General features: G+C 41.0%; 1 pseudogene; it reads left to right on the top strand.

Annotated features, from left to right (window-relative positions):
• The first annotated feature begins 9,384 nt into the window (after positions 1-9,384).
• Positions 9,385-11,334, top strand: LOC122293709 (annotated as a pseudogene).
• Positions 11,335-14,008: the final 2,674 nt, after the last annotated feature.

The raw sequence follows: 14,008 nt of genomic DNA, 5'->3' as shown, positions 1-14,008 counted from the left end.
TTTATCTCCAAGTGAGAGATTGTTGTAGGTGGAGACAAAAACAGTGAACAGTATGCACCAAAAGACACCGAATGCACCGTTGCATCGTTTGCTCTTTTGTATTGTTAGGCACCTCCCCAAGCATCATGCAGCAAATTGCTGCAACGTAGTGATCTGCTCTCCTATAAATAGGAGAGCTTAAGTGTGTGCAGACAGAGCGCAGAAGAGAAAAAAAAAAAAAGAGTGCTGCGTGTGTGCAGTGTAGAGTGCAGTAGAGAAGTGCATTAGAGTGGATGAGAGAGAGATTTTTGTAAAAATCATTTTATAGTGAAATTACAGCAGCAATGGACGTAGCCAATTGCCGAACCACGTTAAATTTCGTCCCTCCTTTATTTAGAATCGTCTCTGTGTCAGAACAGCTCCCAACAATTCAACGGACTGGAACTCGACCTCAAACGTCCTCAGGTGTTCGTATGGGAGGACGGGTGCCAATTTGTGGAGCATGTAATAGAGCTCATGAGGGCGAGTGTCGGCTGAGTAGTGGACCCCAGTGTTACTGGTGCGGCCAAGTGGGGCATATTGCTCGGGAATGCCCCGTCAGAGTTCAAGGAGGCCGTGGAGGTAGACACGGTGGAAGAACCAATCCGAGACAAGCAGTGCAAGCCCGGGTTTATGCTGTTACACCCGGAGAGGTGGATGATGAGGCACCAGCGACCCATGATGCTGGAGTAATTACAGGTATGGATTTATTTAATTTTAAGTTGGATTTAATTTTTGGTATTTTTTGGTTTCTCCTTTGCTTTTTGGATTTCATGGGTTAATGTGTTTGGTTCAGGAAGAGTTCGTTTGTATGAGTTTTATGCTTGCATTTTGTTTGATTCCGGTGCGTCACAGTCGTTTGTATCTTCCGCTTTTGCTCGGGTGTGTAATTTGATCACGGAACCGTTGCCGAAGTCTATGGTAGTGGCTCTACCCGATGGTGAAATGGTGTGGTGTTCCAAGGTTGCTTTGGGATGCCCGTTAAATTTTGATGGAAGGTTCTTGGATGCTGATTTGGTGGTGCTTAAGCTGTTGGGTTTTGATATCATCCTCGGGATGGATTGGCTATACCTATATTCTGCGAGTATTAATTGCAGAAGCCGGATAATTAGCTTTCAGCTTCCAGATGGTGATTGTCTGGAATTTGTGGGGAGTAAATTGAAAGAAAAGCCGGTAATTATATCGGCAATTCAAGCAAAAAGGGAGATTGCATGGGGAGCGGATGCATTCTTGGTTCAGATGGTGTCTACGCCGTCCGAGGAGAAGTCTTTGGCAGACATTCCAATTGTGGAAGAATTCCCCGATGTGTTTGTGGATGACTTACCCGGACTACCCCCTGTGTGGGAAATGGAATTTGTTATAGACTTGGAACCTGGAGCGGCTCCTGTGCATAAAGCTCCTTATCGCATGGCATCGGCTGAATTAAAAGAGTTGAAGACTCAGTTGCAAGAGCTGGTAGAGAAGGGATTTATTCAACCTAGTACTTCACCGTGGGGTGCACCAGTTTTGTTTGTTAGAAAGAAAGATGGAACCCTCCGTATGTGCATAGATTATCGGGAATTGAATAAGGTGACCATAAAAAATAAATACCCTCTCCTGCGGATAGATGATTTATTTGATCAGTTTCAAGGAGCAGCCGTGTTCTCGAAGATTGATCTGAGGTCGGGATACTACCAGCTGAGGATCAGAGACAAGGATGTGCCTAAAACTGCCTTCAGGTCGAGGTATGGGCATTATGAATTTAAGGTGATGCCGTTTGGGTTAGCTAATGCCCCTGCTGCTTTCATGGATTTAATGAATCGAGTATTTCGACCTTATCTGGATTCATTTGTGGTAGTATTCATCGATGATATTCTGATTTATTCCCGAGATGTGGAAGAGCATGTGTATCATCTTCGTCTGGTACTTGGGAAAGTGAGAGAACACCAGTTGTACGCCAAGCTCAGTAAGTGTAAATTCTGGTTGGAAGAAGTTAAATTTCTTGGGCATGTAATTTCCCGAGACGGAGTGGCTGTTGATCCTAGTAAGGTAGAAGCCATTTTGTCATGGTAGCGCCCGATTACAGTGCGCGAGATCCGGAGTTTCTTGGGGCTCGCCGGATACTACCGAAAATTTGTGGAGGGATTTGCTCGCTTATCCGGACCTCTCACAGCTTTGACTCGGAAGAATACAGAATTTGTTTGGTCAGATAAGTGTGAGAGAAGCTTCCAAGAATTAAAGAACAGGTTGACGACGGCACCAGTGTTAGCGCTCCCAGAACCGCATAAGCCATTCGTAGTCTTCAGTGATGCGTCTAAGTTTGGTTTGGGTTGTGTCCTTATGCAGGAAGGGCGGGTTGTTGCCTATGCATCTCGTCAGCTAAAGGACCATGAGAAGAATTATCCGATGCATGATTTAGAGTTGGTTGCGATTGTTTCTGCTCTCAAGATCTAGCGGCACTTCTTGTATGGGGAAGCTTGCGAGGTATTTACTGATCACAAGAGCTTGAAGCATTTGTTTTCTCAGAAAAATCTAAACATGAGGCAGAGGCGATGGCTAGAGCTAATCAGTGACTATCAGTGTGAGATCAAGTACCATCTAGGGAAGGCTAATATAGTTGCTGATGCTTTGAGCCGAAAGTCGCACTTGGAAGATGGAGCCAAGCCGTCAGAATTGGATTCGTTGCTTTGTGGGATGAGAAGGCTTCTTATTGAGAGTTTGTAGCAAGAAGATATTTTATCTTCAGTTCTTGATATTCGGGTAACCGATTTCGAAGAATTGAAGACTCTTCAAAGGAAGGATCCGAAGTTGCTGAATATCAGAAAAAGAGTCAGAAAATCTCGAGGGCCGTTGCATTATAGCATGGATAAAGATGGGATACTTCGGTTTTGAGATCGCAGAGTGGTCCCCAAAGATTCGGAATTCAAGGAACGGATCATGGCAGAAGCTCATGCGGCCCCTTATTCAGTTCATCCCGGCAGTACAAAGATGTACCAGGACTTGAAGAAAAATTACTGGTGGGATGGAATGAAGAAGGATATTGCCTTATATGTTGAGAAATGCCACACATGCCGTCAAGTGAAGGCCGAGCATCAAAGACCTACAGGTATGCTCCAACCCCTTCCTATTCCTGAGTGGAAATGGGATGACATCACGATGGACTTTGTAGTGGGTTTGCCGAGGACGCTTAGTGGAAAAAATTCTGTTTGGGTGATTGTTGATCGGTTAACGAAGAGTGCTCATTTCCTGCCTGTTAATAACACCGACTCCTTGGGTAAGTTGACACGCTTGTACGTGAAAGAAATAGTGCGGTTGCACGGCATACCAAAGAGTATAGTGTCGGATCAAGACCCGAGGTTCATGTCGCAGTTCTAGAAGAGTTTGTAGGTAGCTTTGGGTACTAAGTTGAAGTTCAGTACTGCATATCACCCGCAGACAGACGGCCAATCAGAGCGCACGATTCAGACCCTTGAAGACATGTTGCGAGCATGTGTCATGGAATTTCAAGGGAGTTGGAAAAACCATTTGCCGCTCATCGAGTTTGCATATAATAATAGCTTCCATGCGACCATTCAGATGGCTCCCTATGAAGCTCTTTATGGGAGAAAGTGCAGGTCGCCCTTGTGTTGGGATGAAGTCGGGGAGAGTAGGATAATTGGACCCGAAATAATTCAAGAGATGCAAAGCCAAGTCCGGATCATCATAGATAAAATGGCAGCAGCTCAGAGTCGCCAGAAAAGTTATGCTGATACCAGGAGGAGAGAGTTATCTTTCGAAGTTGGTGATTGGGTTTACCTTAAAGTCTCTCCCATGAGAGGTGTTAAGCGTTTTGGTAAGAAGAGGAAGTTGGATCCGAGGTATGTCGGCCCTTTTCAGATTCTGGAGAAGGTAGGGTCCGTCGCTTATAGAGTTGCTTTGCCAGGGTATTTTGGGGATATTCATGATGTCTTCCACGTATGATCCCTGAAGAAGAGCTTTGGACAGCAAGAGCCACGCTTCGTCGACCCAGAGGGTATTCAGTTGCAACCGGATCTCACTTATGAAGTTGTTCCATCGCAGATCATGGATTGGAAGGAGCAACAGTTGAGGTCCAAGACGATACCTCTGGTTAAGGTGGCTTGGGGAGATCCGTTAGCTCAAGACTTCTCTTGGGAGCGAGTAACGGACATGAGGGAGCAGTACCCGTACTTGTTTGGAGGATGAAGGTATGTATCTTAATCTTGGTCACAGATGGTTTATGTATTTTTATCTGGCTTGTTTTAAGTTGGTGGTTGATCTTGCAAATTTCGAGAACGAAATTTGTTTTTAAGGGGGGGAGGATGTGATGATCCGCTTTCGCGTGTATTTTCACTGAAGGGTTGTTTTTATTTTAATTAATATATTAGTTTAATTATTTTAATTTATTGCGTTTTAAAATTGGGTTTTAATTTATTTGATGTTGTGTTTTATTTATTTTAGTCGTTTTGCAGTTTTTAATTTCTTTCTCGGCGGTTTTGTTTTGTTTTCCCGGAGTGAGGATTGGACCTCATCTTTTTCCTACATCTCTTTTTCCCTTTTTCCTTTTTCTCTTTTCTTTTTCTTCTTTCTTTTTCTTTTTCTCTTTTTTCTTTCTTTTCCTTTTTTTCTTCCTTCCTCCCCGCGTCGACCCCGTCTCTCTCTCTCTCTCTCCTCTCCCACGCCGTAAACCACCTCACCCCTCGACCCACCGCCGTCCGGCAGCCGTGCGGCACACCGCCCCCACCGGTCGAAGTCTCTCCCTACGGCGCACCTCCCCACCAAACCTCAGCCCCATCCGGCCAGCCGTTTGGCCGGAAAACGCCATCAAAGCCCCCACGGTTTTTGCCTCGATCCGCCGCCGTTGCTCCACCTCCGACCACCATTTCTTCACCACTTCATCACCGGTCCCTTGCCGACCTAACCCACCCATTTCCGTCCTCCAATAGCCACCGGAGCAGCTCCCACGAGCTAGCTTTCCATTTTGGAAAATTCGGCCATCAACCTCCATTTCCGCCGCCACCCACGGCCAACTACCACTTCCAATAGCTTCATAATCATCCTTAGACAATTCCCTATCAATCCCAAGCCCTGGTTTGTCCCCGTTCAAAAGTGGGTATTTTACAACCCACGGCCACAGTGAATTTTCACCGTTATGTTGCTTTTTCTCCGCCGTTTGCAACGCCGCAAGCTTTCTAAAAATACCATATAGCGCTGTAAGTATTTTCCGAACCCTATTTCCAGATTTAAAAATATAATGCTCATTCAATAATTTTATCTGCTGGTTGGTTAATTCCGGACTGAGTCCGAGGAGTTCGGGAGTCGGATGGATGGAGGACGGAGTTGCTTGTTTTATTGAATTATGTTGGTTGATTATTTTTGTGCATTGATATAGCATTTACATGGTGCATGCACGTGTGTTTTTGTTTATTTGTGAAAAGCTTGTTTATTGGCGTAAGTGGACTTACGGGTGCGTGTGTATCACGACCCCAAGCTGGGATGGGTTATTATCTCGGTGGAGCTCCTCTAGTCACTCGGGAGTGGAATAAACTGAGTGATGCCCCCTGGGTTGTCGCTGGGCGACGATAGGAGCGGGGGCTAGGGGGTGCTTGGCTACGAACGCGCCGGGCACGGAACAGGGCATCGCTCTACGCACCGACTCCGTGGCCCTTCGCTGGCGAGGGCTAGAGGATGCTTGGCTACGAACACGCGGGGCGTGGAACTGGGCATTGCTCGTTAGGTGTCACATGCGTGGTGGTACTCTGCGGTGTGGCACTGGAGCCAGGGTGTGCGGATGACCCTAGGGGGGAGGTCATGGTGCATACGGGTTAAAATGGATTATGGTTTGAGATGAATAGAGGCCAAATGTGACTTTTGGCGTGATATTTGGAAAGGTTTGTTTTTGGGCCAAATGAGTTTTTGGCGTGTGTGGAAAATTATGTTTTATGGGTTTTGCGCATTGGCATCACTTCATGCATATTGTTTGAGTTCTATATGCTTTTATCTGGTGGTGTTTGGATTTTACTTACCTGCGGTACCATTTTTGGTTCCGTAGATTTTGGTGCAGGATTCGAGGATGAGGAGGAGGAGGCTGAGCCTGAGGATGCGGCTCTGCCGGGTTGCTGATGTTATGCTTTATAGTTTGGTTTAAAACTATATTCGTGTTTTGTAATATTTTATTTATGTATTTTTTAAACAGCTTGTATTACGTTAAGAAAAATTCTGGTACTTAGTTATATGACTTTCGTTATCCGCTGCGTGTTTCTTCGTGCACATATGTTGCTTTTGCACACACTTGGCACTTGTCGATAGGGTGGTGACCCGGGTTGTCACCATCCGGACGTCTCGATTTCCCCGTGTCCGTGTGTGGGGATTTGGGGGTGTCACATTGGAAGTATGTGAGTTCTTTCTTGACCACGGTGCGTGGGTTGAACATTCATGAATATTGGGGATTCTGCACATAGCCAGGGGCCAAATGGCATTTGTTTTGTGATAGATTTTAAGAATTTGCAAAAAATTTGTTGACCAATCCTCCCACAGGCATAATAGAAGTCTGATAAGCATTCATACTTAAATGAAACCCAAGTGTCGAGATTGTAGTCTCTTAGTTCCCAAAGACCTTGTTTGATCAGTTGTTTGGTGATGTCAATCTCCATCTTTATCCTGATGAATTTCTTACAGACTAAACCAAATAAAGGGTCTACATCCACTGCAAGAAAGTTACCTAGGGCACTCCCTATTTTAAAAGCATTTTTTTCTGTCATGTGATTTTTGTAAGACCATGGATTTGAACATGAAATGGTGAAGTGTTAAGGCTAATATCTTTCCATGTAGAATCTGCAGGGCAACTTTTGAGAAGGAGGAGATGCCCCTTGAAATTCCAGGGAGCTTGATTCAGTATTCTGCTTTTGTCTCTAGCATTTTGGAATGTAAAGAGGAACAAGTTTGCATCCAGGTCTTCAATGTAGAATTTACTGAGGAACCTCCAAGCAGCTTTGAAGAAGGCATGTAAAGAAATTCTATTAAGAGGTCGAGGTGCCACTATTCTACCAATGAGGGCTAGATCAGAGTCACCATTTGTTGGTTCCTTTTCTGGAGATAAGTTCAAGACCTCCCAAGAGAGAGCCTCTGTCTGATGAATCAGCTCTTTCATATCCATAGTGGAAGAATGAATAGAGAAGGAGGGACGTGTTGAAGGATGGTGGGAAAAGTGGGAAGAATAGTGTGGTGGTGGTAATGCCAAGATTATCAAAAGCACTATGGATAGATGCAGAGAGAACTTTATTCTAGAGAGAGAGTGGGTTAGCTTCCGGACATATGTATGCTGTTAATGGTGCATGTATTTAGTATCTAGTTAGTGGTATTAAAAGTTGATTTGGACATTAGGAATATTTTTAAATAATAAATAATAGTAAATAATTTTTTAATAATAGTGATTAGTTTGTGATTAGAAATAAAATAATTTAAAAATATTTGAGAACAATTGCGTACCCAATCATGCCCTTATACTCAAAACATGATCTATGAATAGAAAATAATTAAGTTTGTGTCTTAATTAGTGGCATAACAAAATTTCTTTATTAATATCTAACAAATGTGTTCTTTATATTTAGTCTCATACCATATTAGCAGTTATAAAATTTGGTCGAAGTCGAGGCATTGCTTTGGATAAATTAGTGTGCGAGGCATACAAGATTAAAGTTGATATTGTTCATGACCATACCGATGGAGATGGGGATCTAGCGGCTTGAAACACTTCCTATGTTGGTATTCTTACCCGCACATATAGATATACTCCTATGTATGACTACATTCTCTTGGGCCAAAGTTCCCTCATATGTCAATGAGCAGACTTGAAGATCATCTACCACTATTCAAACTTAATATCTTTTTATTAATTCACCAAAGAAGTTCGTAATGCTGTATTAAGAATTATTTATTTATCTATGGACAGTTGTAACTTCAACATTTATTTATCTATGGACAGTTGTAACTTCAACTCTTACTTTTTGGTACTTCTAAATTTGTAGGAACAATAGAATTCGGGTAACACAAATTGCACACCAATCAAGATGAAGCGTGGACCACAAATGCTTAACGGATGCAATTAATGACGTTACAACAATTTATGTCTCAATTATCTTAGAATTTAGTTATCTTATGTGACTAATTTGATAATTGTTGATTACAATAGTGTTTGGATAGTAAAGTGATCTAAAATTTTTTGTAAATAATAGTTAAAAAATAATGAAAAAGGGAATGATAAAATATTGAATAGCAGTTAATAGTAATAAAAAATAATGAAAAGTAGATAAAAGGTAATGATAAAATAATAAATAGTAGTGTAGTATTCTCAGAATATTCTAGTACTCAAACGGAGCCTAATGATACAATATATTGGTAAATAATTACCATTTAGGTCCATGTGGTTTCAGCCTTTTATAGATTGGTACTTACATTTTAAAAAGTTTTGAATAAGTTCTTGTAGTAAGGGTGATGTGTCAAATCAATCGATTGATGTAATATATGAAAAATTATATTTATCATCTGCACACACCATACATCACATTTTTTTTTTCTTATCAAATATGTGATATATGGATTATGAGTAGAAGAATTTAATTAGTTTAAGAATAATAAAACAGAAATAAATTAAAAAAAATAAAAAAAGTGTGGTATATGGTGTGTGTGGATGATGAGTAGCAAATCTCATGATATATATGTTTATTTATATTATTTTATTTTTATATAAATCGATGTGGTTTAATTTAACTAAGTTAAACAGTGTCGGTCATTTTGTGGAAGCCGGTTCTCTCTCCCTAAAAACCCTCCGTTCTCTCCCAAAAACCTTAAAAGACCAGATCGACCGACGGGGGTGGGAGCTTTGGCTCCCTCCCCCCCCCCCCCCTCTCCCCTTCTTCTCTCTTTTGCTGTTTCTGTGTTTATTTTTTCCTTTTGATTTGGGTTTTGTGTGTTTTCAGGTAAATAACGGAGGGGAGTTCCGGCGGGTCCGTTTCCAGCCAACGATCGTCAACATGCAACCCACCAGAGCGTTCGCCAGCTGCCGATCTACAAGACCACCGAACACGGCGCCAAAAGGGAGGGAGCGTAGCCCGCACACGCGGGACGGAGTCTCGGACCGAGCTAGAACGTGGCTACCACGCGCCACCGGGGAGCCACCTGTCGGCTCAAATCTTGGCTTTTCTGGGTCCTAAGACTCCGGGTGATCATCGAACATCCGTCGGACTCCCTCTAAAAGTGATTGCGTTGCACGCACCACTGGTTTGTCTTGTTTTCTTCCGTCTGTTTTATTTGTTTTTCTAGTTTTCATCCGTCCGTCAGTCAGTTTTTCTGGGTTTTGTTTTGCTTTACTTGTTGTATTCTGAGCGGGTGATGGAGTTTTTTGGACTGGACACAACCCGAGGCTTGTGCTGTGGAGATAGACAGTCGGGGTTATGGCCAGTGGATGTACGGCCAACCTCTGGTGGAGGTTCTGTGGTCCGCACGCGAGCTGGGTACCCGTGCCGTGCTTGGGCTCCTGATGCCATCGTTTGGGGTGGGTGTGCCGCCGGGGCTCTCGCTGCTGCTCGGTTTTCGTTGGCGGTTTGGTTGTTTGGCAATGTAGTGTTCATGTTATTTTGTTAGTGATAGTTTAGGAGTGCATTTTTTGGACTTAAGAGTCCAAACAGTGATGTCCCTTAATCCACCTTTTTAGAAGGTTGGAGGGCTGGTCATTCTGTTTTATACAGAGTGTTTTCTCTCTTCGGAGAGGTTTAGAAGTTAAAAGACAAAGTCCGTCACTTAGTGTGCGGGGTACTCCAGTGCAGATGCGTAGGTTGGTTTACAGTTGGGATTGTCCTGATTTGTTAAATCACATTTGTAACTTCGTTATGATGAATGGATTCACATCTTAAAAAAAAAACAGTGTCGTTTCGAAGCCCTAACCTAAGCACCCATTCTTCATTTCTCCTCTTCGTCATTCTCTCTCTTCTCACTCTCAGACCTCTCTTGGCTCTCTATTCGACTGGCCACCGACGAGACCCACCTTGCCCCGTCGTCTAGACACCATCTCTCTCTCTCTCTCTCTCTCTCTCTCTCTCTCTCTCTCTCTCTCTCTCTCTCTCTCTCTCCCCCCTCTCTGTCTCTCTCTCTCTAAGCTTCTAGCGTTTACTATACTCAAGATAAGATAATTCCCACACTGAGAAAAGTTTTTCTTCCAAAAAATGATCTATCGGTAAGTTTGCAAATTTTTAAGCCTCTTCTTTTTGTTAATATTTCTTTCCAAAAATTGGATTATTGTTCCTAAATTAGTGAGAATTTGCGAAATTTTATTTTGGAGTATCACAGGTTGTGAATCTGTGGTGCTCCACTAGTAAAGCCCAAAACCAACCAGAAGACTACTGAACCGACCGAAAATGATGAAAATTGCTCTGGCCAGTTTTCTCCTACTTAGAGCATTGACATTAGACTAGGTATTAGATTAGGCAATTTCTAGCTAAAGATGTAACTTCTTACATGATAGTTAATGTATTCAAGCTCAAACCCACATTGGATTCATTATCATTCTCTCCAAAATAATAGAATTATTTTACTCATATTGAGGATTGCTTCGTAGTCTCAAGGGATGACTGCATTGCCGTAAAAAGTGGTTGGGATCAATATGGCATTAAATTTGGAATGCCCACAAAGCACCTAATCATCAGAAGGTTAACCTGCATATCCCCCAACAGTGCCACCATTGCTCTAGGCAGTGAAATGTCTTGTGGAATTCATTTTTTGGAGCTGAAGACATCACAGTCATTAACACTCTATTTTTTTTTTTTTTTTTTTTTTTTTTTTTTTTTTTTTTTTTCAGTCATTAACACTCAATTGAGTATTAGAATCAAGACTGCTATTTGTAGAGGAGCTTACGTGAAGGATATCTATGTAAGAAGAATGACCCTCACAACTATGAAGTGGGTTTTCTTAATGTCAGGCTTTTATACTCAACACCCTGACACTAATTTTGACCCGAAATCTATTCCGGAGATTAAAGGAATCAATTATAGAGATATCATGGCAACGAATGTTACAGGTGCAGCAAGACTTGAGGGGATTGCCCAAGATCATTTTACAGGAATATGCATTTCTAATGTGACCATCTCATTGAGTAAGACACCAAAGGAATTGCAGTGGATCATTGCACTAATATTGCTGGAGTGACGAGCAATGTGACTCCTGAACCCTGCCATTTGTTGCCCAAAAAGGACAAAGTTGATTGTGCCTTTCCTGAGGATAGGCTGCCCATTGAGGATGTACACTTGAAGACTTGTTCTACTACGGAAATTGCCTAGGTGTGAGAGATCAGAATGTAACTTGTTGGGAAATCTGCATTCTCCAACATGTTGGCTTTCTAAAATAACTGAACCTAGCATGATGAAAGTATTTTCAAGTTTTTTATTTTTCATTCAGCTAGGCTTCATCATCATTTTAATTTTTTGTCGTCATAATTATATTTTTTAAGCATGCACGTGAAAAGGAAATGAAATAAAGTTGGAAATTAATGTTTTCATCATGCGCAAACAAGATGAAACAAGAATTCATGGCAATCTTTATTTACCTTGTACTTGTAATATCCATGCAATGGTGAGGCATCTAACTGGAGCTCTTGGGTTGAAAGGTCGTACATTTAATCCAAGATCACATCTTTTTATTATCTATTTTCAGTTTCAAATTTACTAAAGACTTGCATGTATAAATCGTGTTTTCTAAAATGAAAAAGAAAAAACGCACTAGATCGATCCTCACATGGACCAAGAGTCATTTTACTTGCAAGTGAATGAGTGGACACCAATTACATGGCAAAAGTAAGTTTGTGAGAGGGGTTTAAAAATTGAAAGTTCAAAATTTTGAATCTGATAAGAAGTGGGTGTTTTCATAAAATAATGAAAAAAAAAAAAAACATAATCGACCACAAAAATGGTTCAAAACATTTTGAATAGATTTGGTTTAGGGTTTTATGTTATCAAAGATTTATCCCATGTAAAATGTACATATTTTCTCTATACATAAGCACCCTACCCTCAGCCCCAACACAACATAAATGGCCTTGCGGCTCCAGAACTGCCTTCATCCTGGCAGTTTCCACTACAAACTTGAAAAGCCAAAGAACTCTGTCCAACTGCCTCACCCCACTCTAGACGATCTTCTCCTCTTCTATACTCAAAATACTTCCTATGCACAAGCAAAACCTGTCCTCATGAATGCTATAAATTCCACCACATATATCCATCATAAATGGCCTTGTGGTTGTGGTGCTATAAGATGTGGGTATTAGATGTGATTAATTTAGAGTGATATTTTGTGGTTGTGGTGCTATAAGATGTGGGTATTAGATTTGATAAATAATTCAGTGTCAAGTCACTTGCAGATTTTATCATATTTGCGTTAGGGGCATCCTTAAGTTGAGCAGAATTTTATGTGCATTGGCAAATAGAGAACTATATAAGGGGCCGGGTAATACAATTGATCCATTAATCCACCAAATCCAAGTTTTAAGTCATCTCACATTTGCGGGTAATGAAAAACATAGGAAAGATGCTAACTATTACAAGAGTCAGCTAGATGAAATGAGGGGAGAAATGCAAGTACTTTTGGAAAGACAAAATGAAACTGACAAGATGTTGAGGAGTTTCTTTGCCAATTTTCTGTCTCAAACAGAGACTTAGTTTGAGCTGCTTACCTTTAGAAATGCTGATAATAGCTTTTATGGGGACTCTTTGGGTCATTTTTGGTAGTAAGAGATACTGTAAAAAAAAACAAAATGGTAGTAGGGTGTAGAGGCAAAATTTGGCTAGGATTAGATGACTAAATGATAAGGTTTATCTTATCATTATTTGATTAAATTTGGATGAATGTAAAATAAGGTTATTTAAATAAGTCTGTTACATGAATTTCGAATCTATAAGAGTCTGCAATTATCAAGACCCGAAACTGAACACAGATAAGAAACTACAGTGAAGAGTTATCGCGAAATGTTAACAACCCATCAGGAAACGTTCTCGCGACTGTCTCTACCCGTTAGTAGAATCTTATTGTGACTGGAACTCTTTCCAGACTTTCTATTAAAAGGGATTCGGTTTTGTATCTCCGTAAGGACTTTGAGCCACAAATTCCAAAGAGGATATTCTAAGCATTTATGAGAGAAAATTCACTTGAGAATTTTCATGGGATTTTTCATGTCCTCTTGAGTATGATTGTGTTTTGAGCATAAAGGAACATCGATTGGATTTCAACCTCTAGAGTTCTAGAAGGAAATTCAACATTTGAAGATCGCCAGAGGTTCTGCTACTACTGCGGTAGAAGAAAAACGGGTTGCTTGTTTAGGCAAATAAGAGAGTCGAATTGCAAAGGTTTTGTAATTGATGATTATTTGTCATTGGTTTTCAAATAATAAGATTGACTTTCATGGGTTTGGCTACCCTGTAGGGTTTTACCTTTAAAGAGTTCTTTAAAGGGTTTCCCTTCGTAACCAATCGTTGTGTCTTACAAAGTTGATTATTTATTTTAAAGTATTTGATTCGTTTCATAATCTTGATAATTGAGATCTAACCTATTTGTTCAAGGAAATTGGTAGACAATTTTGTGGTCCATAGGGGTACGTTGGGAATTTCAATTGGCATCAGAGAGTGGTTCACTCATTCAAGTGTGATCCGTGCCCTTGTAGATCATGTCGACGTCATTGTATGTCCTGCCACACTTTGATGATGATATAGATCTCATTGTAAGGAAATTCAGAAAATTCTTATTTTACTAGAAAGCTAATGGAAAACAAAAGTGAGGTAATGAATTTTCTACAAAGATAAATGAATCTAAAAATTGGAATAAAGATAAATTTGAGAAAAATTTCAAAGTTAAGTGCCATGAATGCTTAGGATATGGTCACATAAGAGTTGAATGTCCAAACTTTAAGAAAAATAAAGGAAAAGTATTGAATGTCACAGTTAGTGACAGTTCAGATTTTGAAAATTCAAACTCA

This window comes from Carya illinoinensis, chromosome 14, assembly GCF_018687715.1.
Source record: "Carya illinoinensis cultivar Pawnee chromosome 14, C.illinoinensisPawnee_v1, whole genome shotgun sequence".
Lineage (NCBI taxonomy): Eukaryota > Viridiplantae > Streptophyta > Magnoliopsida > Fagales > Juglandaceae > Carya > Carya illinoinensis.
This window is presented reverse-complemented; position numbering and strand designations above follow the sequence as displayed.